The sequence below is a fragment of the Trachemys scripta genome, chromosome 4 (assembly GCF_013100865.1).
Source record: "Trachemys scripta elegans isolate TJP31775 chromosome 4, CAS_Tse_1.0, whole genome shotgun sequence".
Lineage (NCBI taxonomy): Eukaryota > Metazoa > Chordata > Testudines > Emydidae > Trachemys > Trachemys scripta.
Window position 1 is genome coordinate 54,895,046 of NC_048301.1, and position 23,754 is coordinate 54,918,799.

At 40.1% G+C, this 23,754-nt stretch overlaps 1 protein-coding gene across 15 annotated transcripts in view; it reads right to left on the reverse strand.

Moving 5' to 3' along the window:
* The window catches only part of MEIS2 (Meis homeobox 2), a 182,098-nt gene that overhangs the window by 7,062 nt on the left and 151,282 nt on the right, over positions 1–23,754 (reverse strand). The gene's annotated exons all lie outside the window — the stretch shown is intronic.

Genomic DNA, 23,754 nt, shown 5'->3' on the forward strand with positions numbered 1-23,754 from the left:
ATCACCAGCACAGCAGCAATAAGTGCTGGCCCAGAAAGACTTCTGCTCTTCTGCAACTCCTGCAGTTTAAGCCTGTAAAGTCAGGGGTCATTTAGAGGTCAGTGCCAGCTGGGGGCGACCTTTTCAGCCAAGAGTGGGACACCCAAGGCATAGCATTAAGCAACTGCTGACCATAAACTGAGGCACCTTTCAACTCAGTAGAAAGAGGGAGTTGTAGGTACATGTGTTTAATATTAGGCCCAAAAGAACTTTTTCCTCAAATCAGGTACCGTAGCTGGAGTAGTGGCCGAAGCGTTTGAGCATTAGATAAAGCCAGCTGTTTGGCTAGAAAGCCTGAATTTAATTTGGTTGGTAACCCACAATAAGTGCTTGCATATTTTCTGTTAGTTTAATGCACAGCAATCCATATCAGCTCAAACTCAGTAAAATCAAACTCAGTAAAAATAATCCCCCCCCCCATATTATTTATACAATTTGTTCAAAACAAGGCAATTTTCTATCACTCACAAACCACACTTGTTTTTATTTTTATCCCTGTTCTTTGTGTTTTAAGAACACTTTAGGCCGGGGCTTATGTTCAGGTTTTGTCTGGTATTTCACAGTTCAGACTTCAGTCTAGTGACCCTTAAGGAGTGCTAATGAAGTTGAATACTAGTGTTTAATCCTCTTCAGAAATACTAACATGCCGGTCATCCAAAACAGCCTCTTTAACTGCCATTGGGCCTGATCCAAAGTCCACTGAAGTTAATGGGAGTTTTTCAGTCAATAATGGAAAATTCAATTAATCAGCTCACTTAGTCGAATTCTAACACTTACACAGCTGGGCATCCGACATATACTATACTAGCCACTGAGTCGCTCCCCTCAGGTTAAAGTCCATCAAAGATAACAAAAGACAGTACACCTTTGTTTAGATCTCCTGTAATCACACTGGTGGGAATTCCATTAGACAGATGCATAAATGCTACAAATAACACCAAAGGGCTTTTTTGCATCTCTATGTTTACATCCAAAACAAAGACATTCTTTATTCTTCAAGGAAAGTATAGCTCAGTTGTCAAAAATGTCATCCTGCCTCTGAATTAGTCAAGAAGAGACTTCAAGTATTAAAAATAAAAACAAAGAATTGATTCTGTTGCTCATTCCTTCAGCTAGCAGTGATTTCAGCATGGTGAAGGTATTTCCTACTCTAATACTGTGACTTCTAGACACAGTTTCCGTCCCCAAAGACAAAGGTCTCTGATAGGACTTAATTTGCTTAGCTGCTTTCCAGCAATGTTACCACGTTGACCAAATGGGGGCTGACCTGAACCTTCTGTATCCAGCATGCCTTTTATCAGCTAAAGTTAAGGCCAATAGAGATTAAGAGAAAAGCCTAATAAGACTGTTTTCTCTTCTCCTATGAGCTTCTAATGATGTATACAGATGGCAAGGTTTTAAAGAATGCAATGAGTGCTTATTTGGGCGGCCTGTAAAAAATCATAAACAAGAGACCCTCCCACATTTTTTATCTTCCGAGCCCCTATTTTCTTCAATCCAGCCACTCTTTAGGGAAACTAAATTGCTTTTTCAGTTTTTATTTAAACCCCAACCACTTTTATTATTTACATCTGGTGGTGCCCTTATTTATGTCCCTTTCCACTTCCCTCCAAACACTCCCTTACTCACAGGGCTGCAAGGCATTATGGTTCTTCAGTCTCAGCAGGAGAACTCCACACTGCCTTCAAACAAATAATTAAGGGGAAGGTTAAAGGTTCACCAAGAGGTCATATCTTTGGATACTGGTCAGAATGTTTACATTAGTAAAAAAATGGGCATCCTCTGAAGTGTTTTTTCAATGGGGTTTACACAACAATGCAGGACATTAAGAACATTTTAAGTCCTGAAAGTAAAGTGACGCAACTGGCTCACATGTATGAGTATACAAAATTTGGTTTGACAGTGTTACATATTCAACCAGGATACTGGCTTTATGGGATGGATTTTGAAAACCCAGCCTCTGTGTCTGCATGCACTTGCCAGACATTCACTTTCAAAGGAAGACATTTTGCCCTAGGTTTATTAAACCCACAGGAGTAATTCTAGATCTTCTATGTGAACTACAAGATGATTCAGTAGGTATTTTCTGATGAGGAAGCTGAAGCCCTGAAAGTGAGCCCCCAAAACTGTACTGCCTTACAGAAAAATCCGCTAGGGAGACTTGTACTAAATTATAAGGCCACATATTTCTAGTAAATGCTGAAAGACCACCATAGATATAATTGCTAATGAACATAGCACTTGATTTTGAGCCCTACTTTCTAGGTGTTCCTTTTTGTTCTTAAATTTTGCACATGCAAAAAATTGCAAGTGCAATTGATGTCACTTAGACATGCAAGTACCTTGCTGTAGGGGGCAGGGGTACAGTCAAGTACTTGGACATCTAGGTTTTCAAAGGAGCATACGAGAGTTAGGCACCCAAATCCCACTGAAATTTAATTCCCTTTGAAAATCCCAGCATAAAATTGCATCACTTATGCCCTCAAGTAACTATATCTGCAAAATGTCATCTGAAATTATTTGTATCAACAAAACTGCAGATGCAAAAGCAGATGTGGCGTTCAGTTCAGGCTGAAAATCAGGTCCAATAGTCATTAGCAATGACTACATTACATAAACTGCCAGCACAACTGGCAGAAATACACAGAATAGTGTTTGTGTATTATTATTTATAATACACCATCAATGTGAATGATGCATAATAGAGAAATGGAAGTCATAGTCTCTGCCCTAGATTTTACATTTTCTGAGGGCTTTTCTTTTATATGCCTCAGGGTGTTATTTTTGGGGCCGAAATAAAGAAAGATCTAGTCCTTGCAAAATATTTCAGTTCATGCATTACAGAAACACTGTAATGTTACTTTGGCAGAAATGTTTTTAAGGGACATTAAAAGACCAGTGAAAAAAATTAAACGAAAATAACACTAGTTTTAGCATTATTTGGGATCCTATGAAACAGGAATTCACAGCTCTGTTCCTTAGCACTAATTGCCAACCTCGATGGTTGCCTTCACCCAGAGACCAAAGACTGAAAGGGAAAAGGTGAACGAATCATCTCCAATGGAGAGAACTGCTCTATTATTAATCATAATAATTATTTGTATTCTAGGAGCACATAGCAGTTCCAACCAAGATCAGGGCCCTGTTTCACTACGTCCTGCTCAAACACATAATGAGAGACATTTCCTGTCCCAGTCTGAATAGTCTGGATAGACAAAAGGTAGGAGAATGATAGCATGATTGTTATTCCCGGTTTATAGAAAAGAACTGATTCAGAGGGAGATTAAGTGACTTGCCCAAGGTCATATAGGGAGTCTGTGGCAAAGCCAGAACGTGACCCTAGATTTCTCCACTCCCCATCCTGTGATCTGTCCAGTCTACCATCTACATAAACATCTTTCCTCTCTCCATCCATATTAACATCAGGCACATTGGCAAGGGCGTAGGAGTGAAGCTCACATTGCCGTTATATGTGCCATACCTGTTCTGTGGATAAACAGGGGACTTCAGCCTCCAGGGCTGTCAATTTGGCACCTGTCACAAGCTCTACATTCATACACATGCAGAATTTGGCCCTAACCCTGGAATGATAAACGAGGCGTGTATTGTAAAGGAGAATACATGTAATTGGTGTACTATGTATAATGCAACTCTCACTCCCATCATTTTGCAGATTTCAGATTACCACCCCTACTAATTCTAACAGTGGGCATTGGCTAGGAAAGGAGGTATTTCTATCAGCATTGTTACATAAAGCAGTCACATAAATGATACAGGGTCAAAATCTATTCGCCTTTCTCACTCAAATGGTTCCACTAATTTCATTGGAGCTATTTGTGTGAGCAAGTCAAACAGGATATAGATCAACGTGTAAGATGATGTGGACATTTAAAAGAAATCTCATTACTTGATAGTTTTATCTGTGCCCAGCCAAAAAAGAGCAGTAGAGGTAAACTAGTGAATTCTACAGTTTGCAGAATATCTTAAGTGTGGTTAAGCATTTTGCTTAGGCAGACCAGCTGACCTAAGCTTCTTCCCATCTCTAATTAGCACCATTCTAATATTTGTAAAAATTGCAGCTGTTCAAATGACATCACTGTTTTTTTAATCACAAACCTGTGTTCTATATGTTGTAAGAAGTCATATACAATATTTAATGGCATCAATACATGTAGTTACGATATTCTATCTGAAGTCACTCCAGAATGATTTTAAAGTCTCACTTACCGAATACATTTTAATTTGATGCTAAACAACATTCTGCTAAAATTTCAAAGAAATACTAATGCAAACTGCAAAAGAAAATATGCAGCAAATACAGATCTCTTGGTCTGCATGCTCAAGCAGGACATATTAAAATACAATTTTTGAGATTTCCCACTGGTTTCGTTGTACAAAATTTCATTTGTTAAGATACGGCTCATTCCATTAGTGAATCAGTCGAGGAGTAGTATCTGCAAGTGCACTGATTTATACTGGGCAGGTTGCTTCAACCCCACTGTAAGGCTATTGGAGGAGATTCATTTCACCTGAATAAGGCCACAACAGTCTGGTTTTATGTGGGTGAAAAACAGCAATGTTTGGAAACATGAAATTCATCCCCAAGCTGGGACCAGACTGGCTGGTTGAAGCACAGAGTAGCATTCAGCCCCAATCACTACCTTAGGGTATAGGCTGGCAATGTGAGACCTAAGTGGCGGAGAGGATCTTGTGCTGGTCCTCCAAGCAAAGTGAATTTCCCTTTTTGAGAAGAAGGAGGTAGAATATGAGACCACAGAGTTTAGCTCTAAAGTTTCATCAGTATCACTATGCTCTCTTGATTCCACTTAAAATATCCACAACAGACAATGATATGTTAAAATAACGAAAATTCTTTAAATCAACCAACTCACTGCATGCACAGAAAGACACTCAACTCTTTAACACTGAAAAAAAGAGGAAGGAATAAATCAATAAAAAGAATACACTTCCAGTGAACTCCAAAGATGAACTACAGCAGTGCCTTGTCTCAAATTAGATTGTAAGCTGTTTGGGGCCAGAACCATGTCTGCCTGGGTGTTTGTAAAGGACAGAGATCCTGACTAGGGATTGTGGCACCTTAGAGACTAACAAATTTATTTGAGCATAAGCTTTCATGGGCTTTCATTTTTGTAGCCCACGAAAGCATATGCTCAAATAAATTTGTTAGTCTTTAAGGTGCCACAAGTACTCCTGTTCTTTTTGCAGATACAGACTAACACGGCTACTACTCTGAAACCTGACTAGGGATTGTGGCACTAACATAATAATAACAATTAATAATTATAATAATAATAATGTTAATATATTTTCTTTATTATTAAATGTAAGATCTGGTCTACCTAAAATTCATAACCCTGAGAGATGTAGTTAACCCAAGTTAAGCCCCAATATAGATACTGCTAGGCTGATGGAAGAGTCCTTCTGTAGACCTAGCTTCTGCTTCCTGAAGGGGAGGACTTATTACAGTGAAGGAAAAACCACTTCTGTCACTGTAGCAAGTGTCTACACTGAAGCACTAGGAGTTAGGTACCTAACCTACTTAGGTGTTTTTGAAAATCCCAATAGGCAGCCAACTGCAGCTTTAGGCACCTAAATACCTTTGAAAATCAGTCCCTTAGTACTGTACTTATGAAAGTTACCAGATTGAGGGCCCTGGAGCTTGAAGTTTTGGACCCAGCTACTAGATACAACAGTGAGCATGCTAGTGCAAGTTTTTCCACAAAGCTCAACCAATGTGCCTCAACCCTGAAGTAGGAGGTGTCCTTTCTAGGGGTGAGAGAGTAATCCAGGCTCTGTGCCCCTTCCTACTATTGGCCACTACCATATCAGGTTAGATTACAGGCCACTAACTAGGAGCAAAATTCTCTGCATCCCATTTCCACTACCCTGAGCCATCCAGTGGAATCTTTTGAAACATTCATTGCTCTGTGTATCAAAGCAAAATATAGTTTTGTTTTGTGTAAAAAAAAAATTGTTGTTCACAAATAGTGGTATGAGAAATAGTGATAGTTTGTTCACAAAATGTAATGAACTTTTTTTTTTCCTGGCAAGATTGTTTGACATCATTACATGGCACTTAACATTCCATGAAATGGCTGTTTTCACATTGCCCCAGTTCAGCAAAGCCCTTCAGCATGTGCTTAACACTTAATGAAGTCAGTGGAATTTAAGCACATACTTCAGTGCATTGCTGAATATGGGCCTAAAACAGGTAAAAACTCCAATGCTTGTAACTTTTGATGGGAGAATTAATCTTCATCCTAATGACATTTCAGCATGCAAACTGTGAAAAATGGCAATGTTTTGGCTCAAAAAACCCTTTTTTGATTTCCATTTAAACTAAGCCCACTGTTGCTCAACAATTTTCTGAGAAAAACCACAGAATTTGTCTGGTTAGTTGTGAAATCTAATTATATTTCGTGAATTTGAAATGAAATGGACAAAAAATTCACATGGAAAGGTTTTCTAATTTCTTTGTGATTTTTTTTGCTGAGCTCTGTTCATGATACTTATGTATCTGACACTTTTCTACCACACCCTGACTGTATAATTTCAGAGGAACAGAACTATCTGGAAACATGGAATCTGAGAGACTAAAATTGCAGCAACATTTTAATATCTATAAATATATCCCCCTTTAAAACTATTCATTATTTATCAATCAGATTTTTATTTCTGAGGCTGAAATCTAACCATTTTGGTTTATTTAACCTTTTCACTCCAGTGTGTGTTTTGAACTGACAGAATTAGGTTAAGGTGTCCTTTTGTGTATGTGTGTATATATAAAAATGGCTGATAAACCCCTTATTTCTGCTTCACTGACTCTATGCCACACCTGTTTGCCAACTCTTATGTTCAGCATTCCTTATAAGAAAGTATAAAGCTGAATGTAGCCACTTGGATGTAAGCCAGCCAAAAAGACTCCCTTAAGTTAAGAATATTGAGCAGTGGAGTCACTTACCTGATCGATTTTCAAAGAGGGGAAAAAAAGAGGGACTTATTCCTTGACAAAACTTCTTAACACAGGATTGAATAACTTTGTTAGAGGCATTGTAAGTATTCCAGGGAAGATTAGGCTATTTAAAAAATGGCAGGGCTGGCTGCCTATTAGATAGATAGATAGTCTTTGTTCATTGATGGTTCCACAGACCTCTACCATGTCTTGTATGTCACTTGTAAAAGTATCACCGTCAGAGAAGATGGCAATTTTGGAAATTATATCATAGCACTCAAAAGTCTGTGTATTTCCAATCCCAAAGGTTCAAAAATCATGAGTCAGGCTGCCCAAAAGCATGAGAGTGACTTAAAAATCGTGATATATCTTTATTTTCCTTCTGTTTTTTTCTTTGAGACTTTGGGGAACACTTGAGTTACATTTTCAAGCATTTATCCACAAGCATGAGGGCTAGAAACTTACTTTAGAAAGAAAGAAAGAAAGAAAGAAAGAAAGAAAGAAAAAGCCAAGAGTCTCACCTAACCACTTTTTCTCTGGGAGCTGGAACTTTAAGTTAAACATGAAATACCATGAAACTCCTGATAAAATCACGAGAGTTGTCAACACTGGTATTTATTTAGCTCACAGAAAATGTGTGTCTTTAAACATGTAGCTCTTCTACCAGGTTATATTTCTGGAGCATGGGAAAATGATTGGGCTCAAGCCAAGAGTTTGAGGGTGTTTTGTTTTGTTTTGTTAACAGCCAGTGCTAGTAGTACATACACTGAAAGTGCAAATGCTACAGAGTTACACTTGTTTATTCCATATAGTAGGTGTTTGCACATGTGGACTGTATGGGAATCTCGCCTCTACAATAGTTTGATGGCAAGAAAATGAAACCTTTTTTTTTGTAGACAGAGAAAGTGAGGACTGAAACATACAGTGCTGACCCTAGGTTTTGCAGAGCCCAATACAATCATCACTCCTGACTGTTTTCCCCCATTCCAACGGGCACACATTAATCCCTGGCCCTGGCTGCCTGCCTGTGCCCACTACCACATACTTGTTTATGTGCTCAGTGGCCCCTGGTGACCTCCTCCACTGCATGTAGCAGGAAGCCAGGAGGTGGAGCCAAAACATAGCTTTCCGAATGGGATGTGCGGCTGGAGAAATCACTCTGTGCTGTGACCTGCTGGAGTCAGATGGGACCATGCATGAGAATATGGGATGGTGCCCTGGCTCCATGGCTGGCGGGTTGAGTGCATATCTGTGTCCTTGGAAGAGGGGGACCATACACTAACACATAGGTCATGTAAGTCTAGTGTTGCCACTGTACATATGTTGTCTAATAGTCATATCCTGTAGCGTGCAATTAATTTCTCTGAGTAAAAGGTGTATCTTCATTGCTACAAATCCATTTTGGCCATAAATAGCTAGCTCCATGACTGAATACTACCCCATTTGTACTTTGTTAAATTGTATAGTGGAAAGGGGACTGCATTATCTAGGATTGCAAATATACTGTGAAACCCCATCATGAATGAGAACCAGTTAGAGGAATAAATCTGTTACCATTGAGTTTAATGAAGAATTCCCGCTACACAAAGAAGCCTCTACACACAGATTTTTCATTATAAGCTTTCATGATATTTTAACCTAGGTGGAAAATTATCTTTTATTTCCCTTGGAATTCTGAATGATAATAAACACTATTCAGTGAATGTAATCACACCTCATACCACATAACAAAGCATCCCAGCAGGTCATGATTTTTGAAGCAATGTCTGTTACTCTTTCAGAATGCCATCAGATTATTCATATATGGTTATTTATCATGCACCGTAAAAGTGATCTTTCAAAGGTACTTGAAAGGAAGGGAGGAGACAAACAGACAGAGTTCCTTAGCTATTCATATCTTAAAGATAAAATGCTAAGTCAATAGACATAAGCTGTAGTATATTACCTCATCCTGTACTTGATTTATTGCAAATGGGAAGCAACTAGAAACTAAATTACTTTGAAAGTTTTACTACTGACATTAAAATTCCAGGTCTGTATACATACATCTTATGGAGACTCTGAACACAATTTTAGCTAATTTGGCATGTACTCTACTTTGCTTGCACTGGACTGTCCACATTAAAAGTGAATTCAGACCTTTCTGTTGATTCTTAACTAACCCTTGAATTTCAAGATGTGTTAATTTGTCATGTTAAACTCACAGGACGCGATTTTGAAAACTGGGAGCTGCTGAGTGTTCAGCACTTTTCAAAATCAGGCCACTTATTCAGGCCCTTAAATGCAGCTTTCAGATCCTAACTTTGGGCAGCCATTTTTGAAAATCTATATTTTTGTAATTGTCAATCAAATTAAAGTCACTTACACAAATTCCGAACTAGCTCATATTCAGCTTTCAGCTATTTATAAATTAACCTGAAGAGGAGAGCTCCGCTATACATTTAACCTCTGTTTAACTTTGCATCTTCATGATGAACTAAACATATTCATTCTCCATCTTACTTCTCAGCGGAAACTACCGAAGTATTAACTTGCCAAAAATGCACAAAAATGTTTAGCAATTATGTATTGGATGTGTTTGAAGAGATCAAGGTGCACTCACATGTCCTGTGTTATGGATATCTCTGATTAGCTTGTCATCTGCTCTGAAGAAGATGTAGCTCGATTCGCCTATGCTGTGTAGCAGGCCAGCTGTTAGCTGTCTGTCAAGCACCTAAAGTGGACAAGTAGTCCAGGAGCAAAAATGTCACTCCTTTGATCTGGCAAGGAGCAGCTGCTGATTTATAGAGTAGGACTTTGTTCTTCCGTTCTATTTTACTTTCTTTCCTAAGGCAGAACCACAAAATCCAGCAGAAAAAAAAAAAAAAGTGCCGTTCTCTGCAACATCAACAAGCTCTGACAACTGCAACAGGGTTTTTCTTGGCCCTAACAAAGCTCTCAGGCATCTCCTTTGACGCTCACCTTTTTTTTTTTTTTCCCTTCTTCTTTTTGCAATGTGGTAGTTATTGTTTAATTCAGCTTCTGTAAATGGAATGGACTGTGGCCAGCAAGCCTGGGGCATAAACACACCTGTATGAAAGAAGCCTTATTGTAGCAACCATCTACAACCAACCTGCACATGCACTACCAGTCTGTGAGTTCAGAAGGAATGCTCCATTTACCCTGACAGCAAATTTTGTCCAAAGTGAACTATTTTTTGTATTCACTGTCCTGTCTTGGTCATGCTTGTATATTTTTTCGTTTGTCATTAAAGCTTCAAATCTAAAGGAAAAAGGATTAGGCTGGGAAATATGTATTTTACCTATCAACCAGTGGACCTTAGGAAACTGGATCTTAACAGCTTAATTTTCAAAATCCACCGCCAAAATAAATGTATAGAAGCACACTACTGAAAGTTTGAGAACTGCTGATCCTAAAGATGTTCACACTGATGCCGAGGCAGGGCTGCTGTGGCAGACACTGCCAGCTTATACTGACCTCAGTTTCTTTTTGAGAAACATTTTGGGAAAAGGCACTTAATAAGCAATGGATGTTGACATGATTAAAGTTAGTCAGAACATCACATTGACAGCATGGAGTAAAGTTCTGTTCAGAGTCATAGTGCAAGGAGCCGAGCAGCTTCTATAAGGGGCTGAGTAGTGAGGTGATGAGCTCTCACCTCTCCCACAGAAGCAACTGCGGAGTCACCTCTGTGAAGTTGAGCCCTTAATCCATTCTCAAGTTTATTAAAGGGGGAAAAAAATGCTGTAGGCCACAAGGAGATGCCGTATGGCGTTACCGCGTTAAGGAGTGCAGAAACCTGCGTGTATGGCATTGGCTAAGAAGCCAGTATGTGTTCAGCATTTCAGTTGGGTGGGTATCCAGGTAAATGCCATATTAAGACTCCTTAACGCTGCAGGCTGACAAGAGGAGGAAAAGGTTTAAAAAACAAAGTAGGGGGGACGAGTTGAGTGAGGAAGAATCGCAGCACCACTATTTTCCAAGATGAGCACGTTAGCTTGTGGAAACAAATAAATACTCGTACAGCCAAGGCCCTAAGGGAGGCAGGATAATGATGATCTACAGCATAGCATAAAATGATACATTAAAAACTGTGTTGTCAGTGGAACAATAGAATATTAAGCAACAGTCCATAATAATTGGAGAATGTTTTAATTATAGCTATAGATATCTTTCTCTAGCTGGTGGCTACTAAAGTATACATGAGAGGAAGGGGAACTAGTGAAACAATTAGGAGTAATGGACAGAATATATATATATATAATCTCAAAACACACACACACACACGTTATAGCGCCTATCACTGCAGTACTAATCACTTCCCAAGTAAGTTGTAGCTACATGGTGATGTCCATACTTTTCTGCTCCTTGCCCTTGCTTAGTTATAGGAGGCTCTGCTTAGGTTTTATATACATATATGATCATGTTAATTTCACCCCTTTGATCACTCCGCTTATGGTAAGCTGGCTTTATCAAAGAGGAGAGTCTTGAGGCTCAGTATCTGAGTGCATGGTGTGTGTAAAGGTGTTATCGGTCTGAGAACTGCTAGCTCAGTGGGGCAGGCTTTTGTTCAGTGTCTGTACAGCGCCTAGCATAATTGGGTCCTAGCAATATTATTATTCAGGAGTGGTGAAGGCAGGACGGATTTATTCAGATCATCCCAGTCTCATGCTGATAAAGCCTTTATACCTTTCCACATCATTGTGTATTGAGTGTATCTTATATGTATCACAGAAAAAATATTTTAGGACCACCTTAGAGAGTCTGTTAAAAACTTTATTGCAAATGTTTCTTTTAATGTTGTGCCTATGATAACAGGGGCCTAAATTGCTGTAAGCCAAACTGTGCAGGCCTCAGAGAGAGGAAAATTAAAACAAAAAAGGTGAGACTGCTCACTCTCCCACATGCATGCTTGCCTCATGGCTCATTCCCTGCTACCCAGGCAGCCTCGCTGGGTAATCAGAGGTAAATGCAAAGCACAGCTGGTAAGTCAGGGATAGAGCTGGCTGGAGCTCTGCAGGGGCCCTGGAGTGTTGCATTTGTTGTGATTGAGGACATCCATGTGAATGTTGCACCACCCCTCTGTTCTCTCTCCTGGCTTCATTCTTCTGAACCAGCCGAGGATTGAAATTGACAAGGTTTGTGCTCTCTGAAGCACTCAAAGAGGTGGATTCTTATGAATTTCAATACCCAGCTGGCTCACAAGAATTACAGAGGGCGGGTGGGAGTCTGTCCCGAATTGCATCACTCCAAGGTTGCTGTTGGTGGGTTCCCCGGCTGATGAGCAAATTAACACTAATGCAAACTTTCTGTCTTTTTATTTTTAAAGGCTGGCTAGCTAGCGAAGCATCTGGTTTCACATTTTAGGCTTGCCAACCTGGTTACTGTCACTTGAATATGCCATAAAAAAAGGAAATTATATCATAAAAAGGAATATGAAATTAGCATTATATGTGGTGGTCATATATCTTTAATGAACATTGGACAGTGTTGTGATATTTTCCCATTGTCATTCTTGTACATAGAAATGAAATATCTGTCATGAAATTAAACAAATCAGTCAGTCTCTCTCTCTGTATCTCTGTAACTCATTAAGGGAGAAGTTTTGAAACAGTATGTGATCTTACATCATTTTAACAAAGGTTATGGATGGATTTTCAGCATTAACTCAGAATATGCTGACTATTTGGGCAGGTTTTGAGTAGGTCTCAAAAATTGCATCTACACCACTTGTGGGGAGCACATCCAATTGTATGCGCATCAACCTGCATTTGAGCTCATAAAACTGGCAACTTGTAGGCTGCTTGATCCTGCAAGGTGCTGAGTGCTTGAGTTAATTATTTTATACAAAATGGAACAGCTTTAAGAAGAGAGCTTGAGAAGCCCCCATACCAGGATACCCTCTAGCCCAGTGATTGGGGCACTCTCCTTGGAGGTTCAAGTCCCTGCTCCTCTCAGGCAGAGTGGGGATTTCAGTCTAGATCTCTAGGGCTTAGGCATGAGATAGGTATCTGTGAGCATGCCCACCAACAGAAACTTTGGTGCCTAGGGGACTTTATTTGGGGCAACCTCAGGTGCCTACAGGTTTAGCGGGCAGCCAAGTGGGGGGTTTGAGGATGTAAATTTTAGGTGTCAGAAGTGGCAGTTTAGGTACTGAAGGCCCCTGGTGGATCTAGCCCTAACGCGCTTTTGAAAATAGAACTTACGTGCTTTTGAAAATTTTACCCGTGCTTAACTTTAAGCACTCAAATAGTCCCATTGACTCTGTGTGGACAGTCAGCACGAGTGTGCGCCATTTCACACAGTGGGCCAGATCCTCAGCTGAGGTAAATTAGTGCAGCTCTTTTGAAGTTAGTGAGACTATGCTGATTTATACCAGCTGAGGATCTGGTCTACAGTGGGTACTAATAAAGGATCTGCACATTCAAATTGGATACATCTGTAATTGTTCTGGCCATGTTTAAGAGGACCATCTGAAAAACTGCATCATAACAGTACTTGAACAAAGTTTTTGTGGTTTAATACTCACAGATAATGCTACCCACCTGTGCAACGTAACAGTCTTAATGTATGAAAAGGAGTTATTTCATTAAAAATACAGATTTATAAGTCTTTTCCTACTGTATTTTCAATACAAACATTGCAGCATTGTGCTAGGGCCACATTATGGTGTGGAGGAATGTTCAGAGGGGCACATAGCAGGGCACGGGCCAGCCCCAACATGGGACGGGGAAGGGAGTGCCCGCCAGCCTTGCTCTGCCCTCAGCTGCAGCTCCGTTCCACCTCCTGCTCTGCCCCCAGCCCTGCTCCGGCCCCTGCCACAGCTCCGCTTCGCCCCAGGCTAGCTCTGGCCTCATTCCCTCTCTCCCCCAAGGCCAGCTCCACCTTCAGCTCATGCTCCTTTGCTAAGCCAACTGTGCAGTAAGGGAGGGAGGGTGGGCATGGACAGATTCCATGACTGGTGGTGAGGGGCATGACAGGAAAAGTTTGGGCACCACTGTGCTAGAGCATGAGAATTTGAAGGTGAAATTTACAAGAAACTGACTAAATAAAAGTGAAAGTGAATTGTCCTTTTTCATTCTGTTTTCAGTATCCACACCGAAAGAAACATAGAAAGATAAATCAACAGCAAAGAGAGTGAAAAGTCAATTAGGTTATTATATTTCAGTTTGAATAATTAAAATTTATTTGTAACCTTTGTGTATTGCTAAAAACACACAATTTGTAACCTGATAGTTCTCATTTAATATAATATTTAACTATTTAATAGAGGTCAAAAATATAGACTCACACACATGCAAACTTTTAGCAGGACAAAGTTTTCAGCAAAAGAAACAAAATGCAAACACTCAATGACTAAGGAGTCAAAGCAATCTTATCCTCTAGGAGCCAGATCAACTGGCAAAGGAGTGTATTTCTTCTTGAATCTCCAACAGTTGTTATATCCAGTCTTTCCAATGTGACTACATTATCATCCACAAAATTTTTAGCATCATCGTAATCATAAAAGATATATTTTATATCTTTATAAATCACATGAGGCTTAGCAGACTCCAGTAATGCCATGTAGGCTTTAATACTAGTAAATTCTAGCCTAAGAGAGTCTAGACTGTGTTGTATCATCTGAGTTTCCAGAGACATTTTAGGAAAAATATTAGTTCTTTGATTCAATAAAATATATATTAAAAAATACAATGGTCAATAGCCAAAGAGAAAGCTGGCACCTTTAAATGGACCTTGACAGAAGCCTGACTTGGAGGCATCAATGTCTGTTTCCTATATGTCCCTCAATCACCGATCCATGTGGATGATGTAAATGATGTAAAGTGGGATACATAAATTCAGCACTCTGTGACCTATAATTCCAGGTGATCAGCCACCTTTGGTGGGTGAAATTGGTGCCCATAAAAAATACAAATGCCAGTTTTTCAGGCCCAAATTTTACATCTGCATTTCAAATACAAATCTCACTGTTATAACTAACTAATTGTAGGTGCAAATCAGGTAACTAGATGTAATTTGCAGGTGAACAAAATGCAGGTAAAGACTTTGTGGATGTAAATTTTGCACCCAAAATGAAAGAGGCAGGGCTTCAACCCTACTAAAAATGTATTCCTAAGACTTACCTAGGAAATTGGACTTTCTGAACTAGCTCTCCCTGGAATTTTCAGTGTAACATAGTTTTATCTTAATATTTATAATATATCATGCTATACACTATAACATCTTTCACACAAACTCCATTCCATAACAATTTACATATTTAGATAATTCATTTACAAAAAATATTTCAGAGGGAGAGAAATTAAGAGCCATAAACAAGGGAGAAAATATAAGTTTTCACTGAGTTTGAAAATACTATATCTGGAGAGTCAATGATACAGGAGGATTAGTTCAAGTGGAAGGAATGGTAGAGGGAAAGGATGATGGATGAAAAAAGATGAGATTGTGCAACTAGGCGGGGTGGGAGAAGGCCATAATAAACAGAGAGAGAGGACATGAAGCAGGCTTTTACAGGGTTTTAAGAACAATTTTGAAATGGACCCTGAAATGAACAATGGAAACCAGTGGAGTTGTCTGAAGGATAGGGGTGATTTTGTCATATCTGAAGTATGTGTGAGAAGGAGGCAGAAATATTTGGCACATAATGGGGCATGGAGAACTGGGATTTAGAAGCTTTAGAGAAGAGAATTACAGTAGTCAAGCTGAAAGGAGATGAAGACATGAGCGAAGTAGCATATGTGGTTAATACTGCTAAAGGCTGAGTTGCAGACACAGGAGATGTGGGAGAATGAAAGAGCAGGATCAAGGATCACACCAAGGTTATGGACAGTGGGAGTAAAATGAGAGAGGAGTCCGAAAGAGGCATGGAGGAGTAGGAATTGTGTTTGAGGATGTCCAAGAGAATAACATCTCACTGAGATATTTATTTGTCACTTCTATTTATCAGCTAACACTGTCTAATACATAAGTTTATTTTCATCAGTGCACTGTTTATTATGATAGCTTGCAGTCTCTGCAATGTTTGTTTTAGTTGTGGATTGCTCCTTCTCACCAGCAATTCTAACTCCCATATATTTAAGTTGGTGTGTAACGTCTAAATCAGACTGGATTTGGCTACTGGGGAGTGCATCCAGGCTCATGGCCATGCTCCTTTTCTTTGACATGACATTATTTTAACAGGCGGTGCTTCATCCCCTTTCTTGAGATCCTTCTTGTTAAATTTTACTAGACACTTTTCACTTCTAATAACTTACCCTGAGATATCACAACACAGCTGCATTTCAGAATCAGGAAACTAACTAACAATGTAAATAAGTTTCTGGCAAAATCTTATGAGGTTCTGGTAAAAAAAAGAAATAACTGTGAACAATTCTTGGTCACCTATAAGCAACATGTTTATAAGAAGAGAGCACTGAGATTCAAGTCCTGAAATAGAGTATATAGGTGTTAGGGATACACCCCAATACCCATCAGTTGTTTATTTCAACAGTTCTTCACTCTTGTTTATGGAGTGCACAAGATCAAAATCAGCTTTTTACTTATAACTGTTTTCTATACTACCTGCCTGGCCTATGAACCCCAAAAGTGCCTGGATAAGGTCAACATGGGTGAAGGGTTCACTTTCTATAAGCAGTCCTGTCAGTCAGGCTAACAGCACTGATTCACTCACAGGAGGGGGGAAAAAAGAGACTCAATTGTTGGACTTATTGACTCCAGGAAGGGCAGCTACTCTGTCATTACCATAGAGTGCACAAAACCTGAGCTCTGTGTTGGGCCACTTAAAATTACTATTTGCTGTGAAGGATTGGCAAAGCAATTCTTAAAATGATGGGGTGAAAGTAAGAGAAGCTCCATTATGAGCTTTTCTTTTCCCTTTAACAGGAGTGATTCTTTTTGAGTCTGACCCACTTATTACCTTTTGTTCACTTGTCTTTATTAACATATATTAACTGACTAGATTACCTTTAGAAACAAATGCATTTCATTAAGTAATTGTATCACAATGGCCTCTTATTGGGAGGAAAGTAATTTTCAATCCAAACACAAAATATGCATACAACCTGATGGATATCTATGTCCATCCAAGAAGCCTGCAAATATTTGTAGGAAATGCAAAGCAGTTGTGTGCATTACACACGAGAGGAGATATTTTTTAAGAATGGCAGAAAAAATTAATTAAACAGATGTCAAAATTATTTTCTTGTCACCATCTATCAGGCTTGGTTAATATCCATGTACTGATGTTGCATAATTGTTCTTATGGAATGCTGGTTCTCAGAACCATAATGAGTTGCTACTGCAGAAAAGCAGTGAAAGTGGCATCCCCACAGAGTTATCTTCTAAATTATTTATACTTGCAACACTTTCACATAATGGCAGTTTCAAACTCAAACAAACAATGCAAACCGCACAATAAAGAGAGGGGAAGAGACTGTACAGGAGCCCTTTCTGAACGCAAATAGGTAGAAAGGTGAGTCAAATAAGCTCATCAGCATTTGTTTTCCACTAGAATTCTCATGAGGCTTGCAATCAGACAGCATCAAAGCTCTTTGGGGTTGTGTCACCTTTGTAAGGGATTACACAGCAGCGTATTACCTGCCTCTGTTTTATCTGTCAAATCTCAAATGTAAAGGAATGCAAACTTTATTTTTCTTGTGCAAGTTTGCTTATTGTCTTTGAATCCCAGGGCAGAACCTCCCAAAAAGCTTAGCTGTCAAGAGGGTGCCAATGAAAGCAGATACTGGTGTTGCTGTGTCATATTCATCCCGTAGGCTATGGAGTTAGTTTGCAGAGGTTTCTTTTAACAGCCTTAGCATTGTGCATTACCTTGCACACCTGCCTTACTTATACTCAGTTTAATGATTAACATGTTATGGAGTCAATGCTATTATTTTCATCAGAAAAGAAATAAACCGTGGAGAAGGTTTTGTTTTGTTCTGTGTTTTAAACATCAAAACAAAATTCCAAAGGAAATCACTCGGACATTAGGTTATTAGAAAGTATCTAATATTCAGTTAAAACACAGTCTCATTTCTGCGACACTGAAAAGATGAAAAAACTGAAGGCAGGGTTCTCTGTAGAATGAACATGGAATTTCAGCCTAGATTTTAAAAAGTATCCATTCATTCTGACTGCCTCCGTTTCTGGGTGCCCAACCTGCAGCACCCAAAATGAGTGACCAGTGGTTAAGTGTAATCACCCTCAGATATTATGGGCCTGATTCACCACTTGCTACTTCAGCCTTACACCAGTGCACCTCCTTTGATTTCAAGGGAGTTATACTGGTATAAAGTTGGAGAAACACTGTGGTGGATCGAGCCCTATATTCAGACTCATGTTTTCTCCTAGATAATGGCTACTAATATATTTATGAATTTTAAAAGGCTTTTCAATTCAACTATCTATTGTTACTATGTGCAGGAAGTAAAGATGTAAATTACAACTAAGCTTTTAGGGGTTTATTCCCTCATGATGTGCTTGTGCTGTGCTTGTTGGGGTGGGGAAGCAAGTATAGAGTACCCTTTATAAAATGAATGACACTGCGGAATATTCTTAATGCAGTGTCTGCGTGTATGGGGGTGGGAGACAGAGATGTTATCCACTGCATTTTAAATTCCTATGTACTATGAAATAATTCCCTATCCCAGCTTCGAAAAGTTTCAAAACTGTAGTTTAACAAGGTTTAAAATAAGTGGTGTCTAGATTATGGTTCGATCCTGATCATCTGAGAACGAAACAGAAAGTACTTTTAGGGCTATAAACAGCTCTCAGCCAGGCACGTGACTCCAGTGCCAATGGGAATTATGGGCAGGGACTCAGGGCAGAAATAGTATATGGCCCTCTGTTCTCAAACATGACAGACGTAATAAACCTTAACCTCTACTTTCCCAGCTTTCCTCAACCACAGCTAAAAACTCTACATATGTTATGCCATCTAATGAACCAGACATTAAAAAGAAACCACAAATCCATACCAAGACATTAGCAGGAAAAGAAGTGTGACATAAATGCTTACTCGTTGTAGCACCAGAGTAGTTAGAAAGAAAAAAGACCCAATGGATGATCAGTTCTGTCTTCCTACAAGGACAAGGTATAGTCTACCAATACAGGACTGTCCACCAATACAGGACCTACTGGTTACTAAACTGATACTTCACAAACTCTCTGAACCCAGAGTGTAAGAGCCCAGTAAGCAGAAAAGCAGACTACTAAACTGAATTTGGGAAGAAAATGCTGGGATGTGCATTTCCCACCCTCCTCTCCCAAGCACCCTATTTGTTTTCCTCTGATTCTGGAGCAACACAGAGGAAGGCTGGACTAGTGCTTAAAGCACAGGTCTGGCATTCAGGAGACTTGGCTTCAACTTCTGGCTTTGCCACGTACAGTACTTCCTGTGTGACCTTGGGCAGGTCACTTATGATTAGATTGTGACTCTGTAAAGGAGCAAGAGGGAATAAGATACCTCTACTCCTTACACAGGTTAACCCGGATATTCAGTTCAGGTACAAAGGAGTCAGTGAGGCTACTTACTTGCTTACTTCCTCCAAGGAGAAAGTGGGCAGAGAATGGAGGGAATGAAGTCTTGGCTTCACTCCTCCTTGCTCACTAGCCAACCTTGCAGAGCCAGCATGGGATAAGTAGTAATTTACGGTGGGTGTAGGTCAATAGTAAAGTACTACTGCCCAGGAGCAAGGAGGCAGTCAAGGAGGAGCTGTGCCTGGGCAGTCTGTCTCTGAGGGTATGTCTACACTGGAATTAAACAGCTGCGGCTGGCCTATGCCAGCTGACCCAGGCTTGCGGGGCTCAGGCTAAGGGGCTGTACAATTGCAGTGCAGACATTCAGGGGGTCCCAGAGCATGGACTTGTGCTCGAGCCTGAACATCTACACGGCAATTTTACAGCCCCGAAACCCAAGCCCCGCAAGCCTGAGTCAGCTGACACAGGCCAGCCGCAGACGTTTAATTCCAGTGTAAACATACCCTGTGTCTCAGGGCTTCACACGGCTACTCCTGTATGGATGCATTTTATCAATAATTTAGCCCTTGTTCTCGCTGCACCTCAGTTCTGCATCTTTAAAATGGGGATAATAATAATACTTCCTATCTCACTTCTCATCTTCCTAATGTTGTGGGAGCAAATTAATTGACATTTGTGAGGCACTCAGACAGTGTGAAGTCAGAGGCCAGAGAAGTACCTACCTATTGATTTATCTAGCTACATAATCTAGAACATACCTTTTCTGGTTGAAATTTGGACGGCTGTAGGCCTGATTACAAGAGCTACAATTACTAGAGAACTGGTTTACAAATTGTTCTGTAACTTTTATTCACGTGTAACTTTCCAAAAGTCTGTTTAAGATTATTTTCATGTGGGATAATTAGCACAACATTTAAGAATTCTAATCTCATATGAATGTGCAATCAAAACAAGTATTTTCCTGCAAGCTAAAAATGCCTGGATTTCAGTTTTCATTTTTGAAAGAATTTTATTGTTCGTGCTGGATGTGCACTGGAACACAAAAGAACACTTCACCTCACTACTTGAGTTGGTTCGTTTTTTATTTTTTTACTTTTCAGTGTTTATTTATTTAATGATGTCTGAGTTGTTTTTCTCCTATGTGTGTGTGAGTTTAGTGTTTGTAATGATCCATGGAAATGGTACAGAAAAAAGCAGTTCAGGGTTCTTCATGCTGTCCTGACACTCTGCTCCATACTTTGTATACCAAGCCTGTAAGAGAATGACCAGGTCATTCGGTGTCTAGACCACTCAACATCTGGCCTCTCTGCTGAGACTGTCAATAAATGCTGGTTGTGGGCTGTGGACCATAGGCGAAGACCTACCAATTCATTTCTCATAGGCCACAAAACAGCTGCTGGATGGTAATGATTTTTGGTAACTACCAAGATGGACTGGATTGGAATCTGAGACCAAGATTGCAAATGACAATGTGGAAAATGTCTAGATATACAAAAGGTCCCCACTTTCATAAGAGAAACTCCAAACAGAAATTACGCACAGGCAAATTAGCCATGAGCCTAGTGGATCCATGGATCAGAACCCCCACCAGATGTTTCCCTTCCTTGTGGCATGTTCACCAGGTCTGCAGGGGAAGTACATTGATATATATTTGGCTAGACCTTCTTCTGAGAAGAGGAAGCAAAGTGCTCTTTCCAATTAGACGGATGGAGGTGTTCTGCAGTGAACTGATCTGGGGCAGTGAGTACCACCTGGTTCTCCCACAGGGAAGTAAAAGTTCATCCCATGAGGAAAGGAAAACTGCCACACACACACACTCAATCCCATAGGAGGAGGGCAAGGAATTGATGAGATGCACCCTCTTTTCTCTAGGGAGAAAGTCTACTGTGGAATCCTCTGCCCCCTATTTGCCAGGATGGACAGTGGGAAGACAGGAGAAGGGAGGAGGAAAATCTTCCCACCCATCAATCATGAAGAAGAGGGGAAGTCAACCCACAAGTTACTAAGAGAGGGGAGAGCACAAAATTTAAGAACGAAAAAGAACACCCTACAATGCCGCAGGAGCACAAGGGGGCGGCTGAAAAAAACATTTGACTGTTTTTAAAACATACTTTTGGGCAGATCCCCATCTTTTCTCTGCAAACGGATCCCTGCAGAATTTAACTGGGAAGGAACAAGAGTGAGGAAATCCTGAGCATGCATGAATAGAGGCTATGGGAGCTCCTGGCTTCACATAAGGAGGGAACATCAGAAGACATTATTCATGCAGGAAGAAGTAGGCTTCGGAAAGTGCAGCTGAAAGCAGGACACCTATTTTTGTTTGCTGAAATACATGAGTGGTCCTGCATTTTTGGTACACTTAGGCCTCATTTAATCTTAATCCATCCCTATTTTTATGGAATTTTTAAAAGGGTTTTATTATTAGGCAAATACACTTGAGGAAATTCCTCACCGCAGGTGAGTCAAAGGAAAACAGATCTAATCAGCCATCTGACCAGGTGAACAATGTGGAAATTGAGAGTAAAACCAACTGACACAGCTCCCAGTACAAGACACAGACAGCCAGACACCAAACAAAAGAATCAGAGATGGACCCAGCTGCAACATCTGGGTCTGAATCCAAATATTTTTAGTCCAGCTCATCTCTAGGACTAATAGGCCAGATTCACCTCTCATTTACCCAGGCTTAAACTGCTTAAACTTCCCTGACACCAATGGAATAGCTCCACTTTTACATCAGTGTACATGAGAGCAGAATCAGGCCCAATAGCTCCCGAACTTTGATATCAGATTTTGTGGAAGAGAAATAAAGATGACATGGCCCTGGGGGAAATAATTCAACATATCAAGAGAACATGATACAACCCCCATTTTAAAAATAAAATATTTCCATATATTTGTAAATTCTAAGGAAACAATGTGTTTGAGCCATTTCATACTACTGGTCTCTTTGTTATGTGACTGCAGTGCTGGTAAACAGTGCCAAATTCCTAGTCTGGCCATTTGCCTTAGAAGCAGCACATGTATTGTACAGCAATTTTGGACTTACCAGCTATTTAGGGGTAAATCCTGCCCTTTGGCACAAAGAGCCCAGGATGCAATAGAACAACAGCAATCTGCAGCACAGAGCTGGGAGACAAGAATCCTCCTGGGACCCTATTCTCATCACAGTCACCTTGACATAAATGAGGAGTAGTTCTATTCAAGTCAATAGGCTTACTCCAGATTTCTTCTGGTGTACCTAAAAAATAGAATCTGGCCTCTGAAGTTCACACCATACACACACTTTGGAGCACAGCTCATTGCATCTTTGCATGTTGGTGAGGTATAGAGATGAGACAGGAAGGTCTAGATCAGGGGTAGGAAACCTATGGCACAGGTGTCGAAGGCGGCACGCGAGCTGATTTTCAGTGGCACTCACACTGCCCGGGTCCTGGGACTCTGCATTTTAATTTAATTTTAAATGAAGCTTCTTAAACATTTTAAAAACCTTATTTACTTTACATACAACAATAGTTTAGTTATATATTATAGACTTATAGAAAGAGACCTTCTAAAAAGGTTAAAATGTATGACTGACACGCGAAACCTTAAATCAGAGTGAATAAATGAAGACTCGGCACACCACTTCTGAAAGGTTGCCGACTCCTGGTCTAGATGGATTTGTAAATACATGGATCCACCTGCTATTCTCCCCATGCCCATTAGGAGTCAGAGAAAGGGAAGGAGGAGTATTACACATTGGAGCTGCTACAAATTCTCAACCTGAGGAAGAGTAAGTCCTTTTCCTCAGAACTCTGATGGAGCCTGCCGGTACTATGTCTGTGCACTCAGTGTGCACATGCAAGGCTGTTTGCATGAACACAAAATTACAAGTGCTATGTTAGGGCCTAATCCAAAACTCAATGGAAAGACTCCTACCCATTTCAAGAGGCTTTGGGGTCACACCCTTTGAGGGTGATTCTATAGTCACTGCACATGTGGAACGCAAGGAGAGCTCCACCCATGGAGTGGGCAGAGGACTGAGGCCACTGTGAAAACGTAGACTTATACATGTCCAGTCATATGCCTGTTATTAAACTCTAACACCCAGCTACTCACCCACTCTTGCTAGCGAATGCCCCCAGTGTGACATTCCAGGAAATTCTGAGAACCAAGCAGTAAAAGCACTTTTACACTCCCAGGAGGTGAAAGTGATATTTTTATGGTATTTTTATGCTTTTACGCCTAACATATTTTAATGCTATTTTTATGTATTTTTA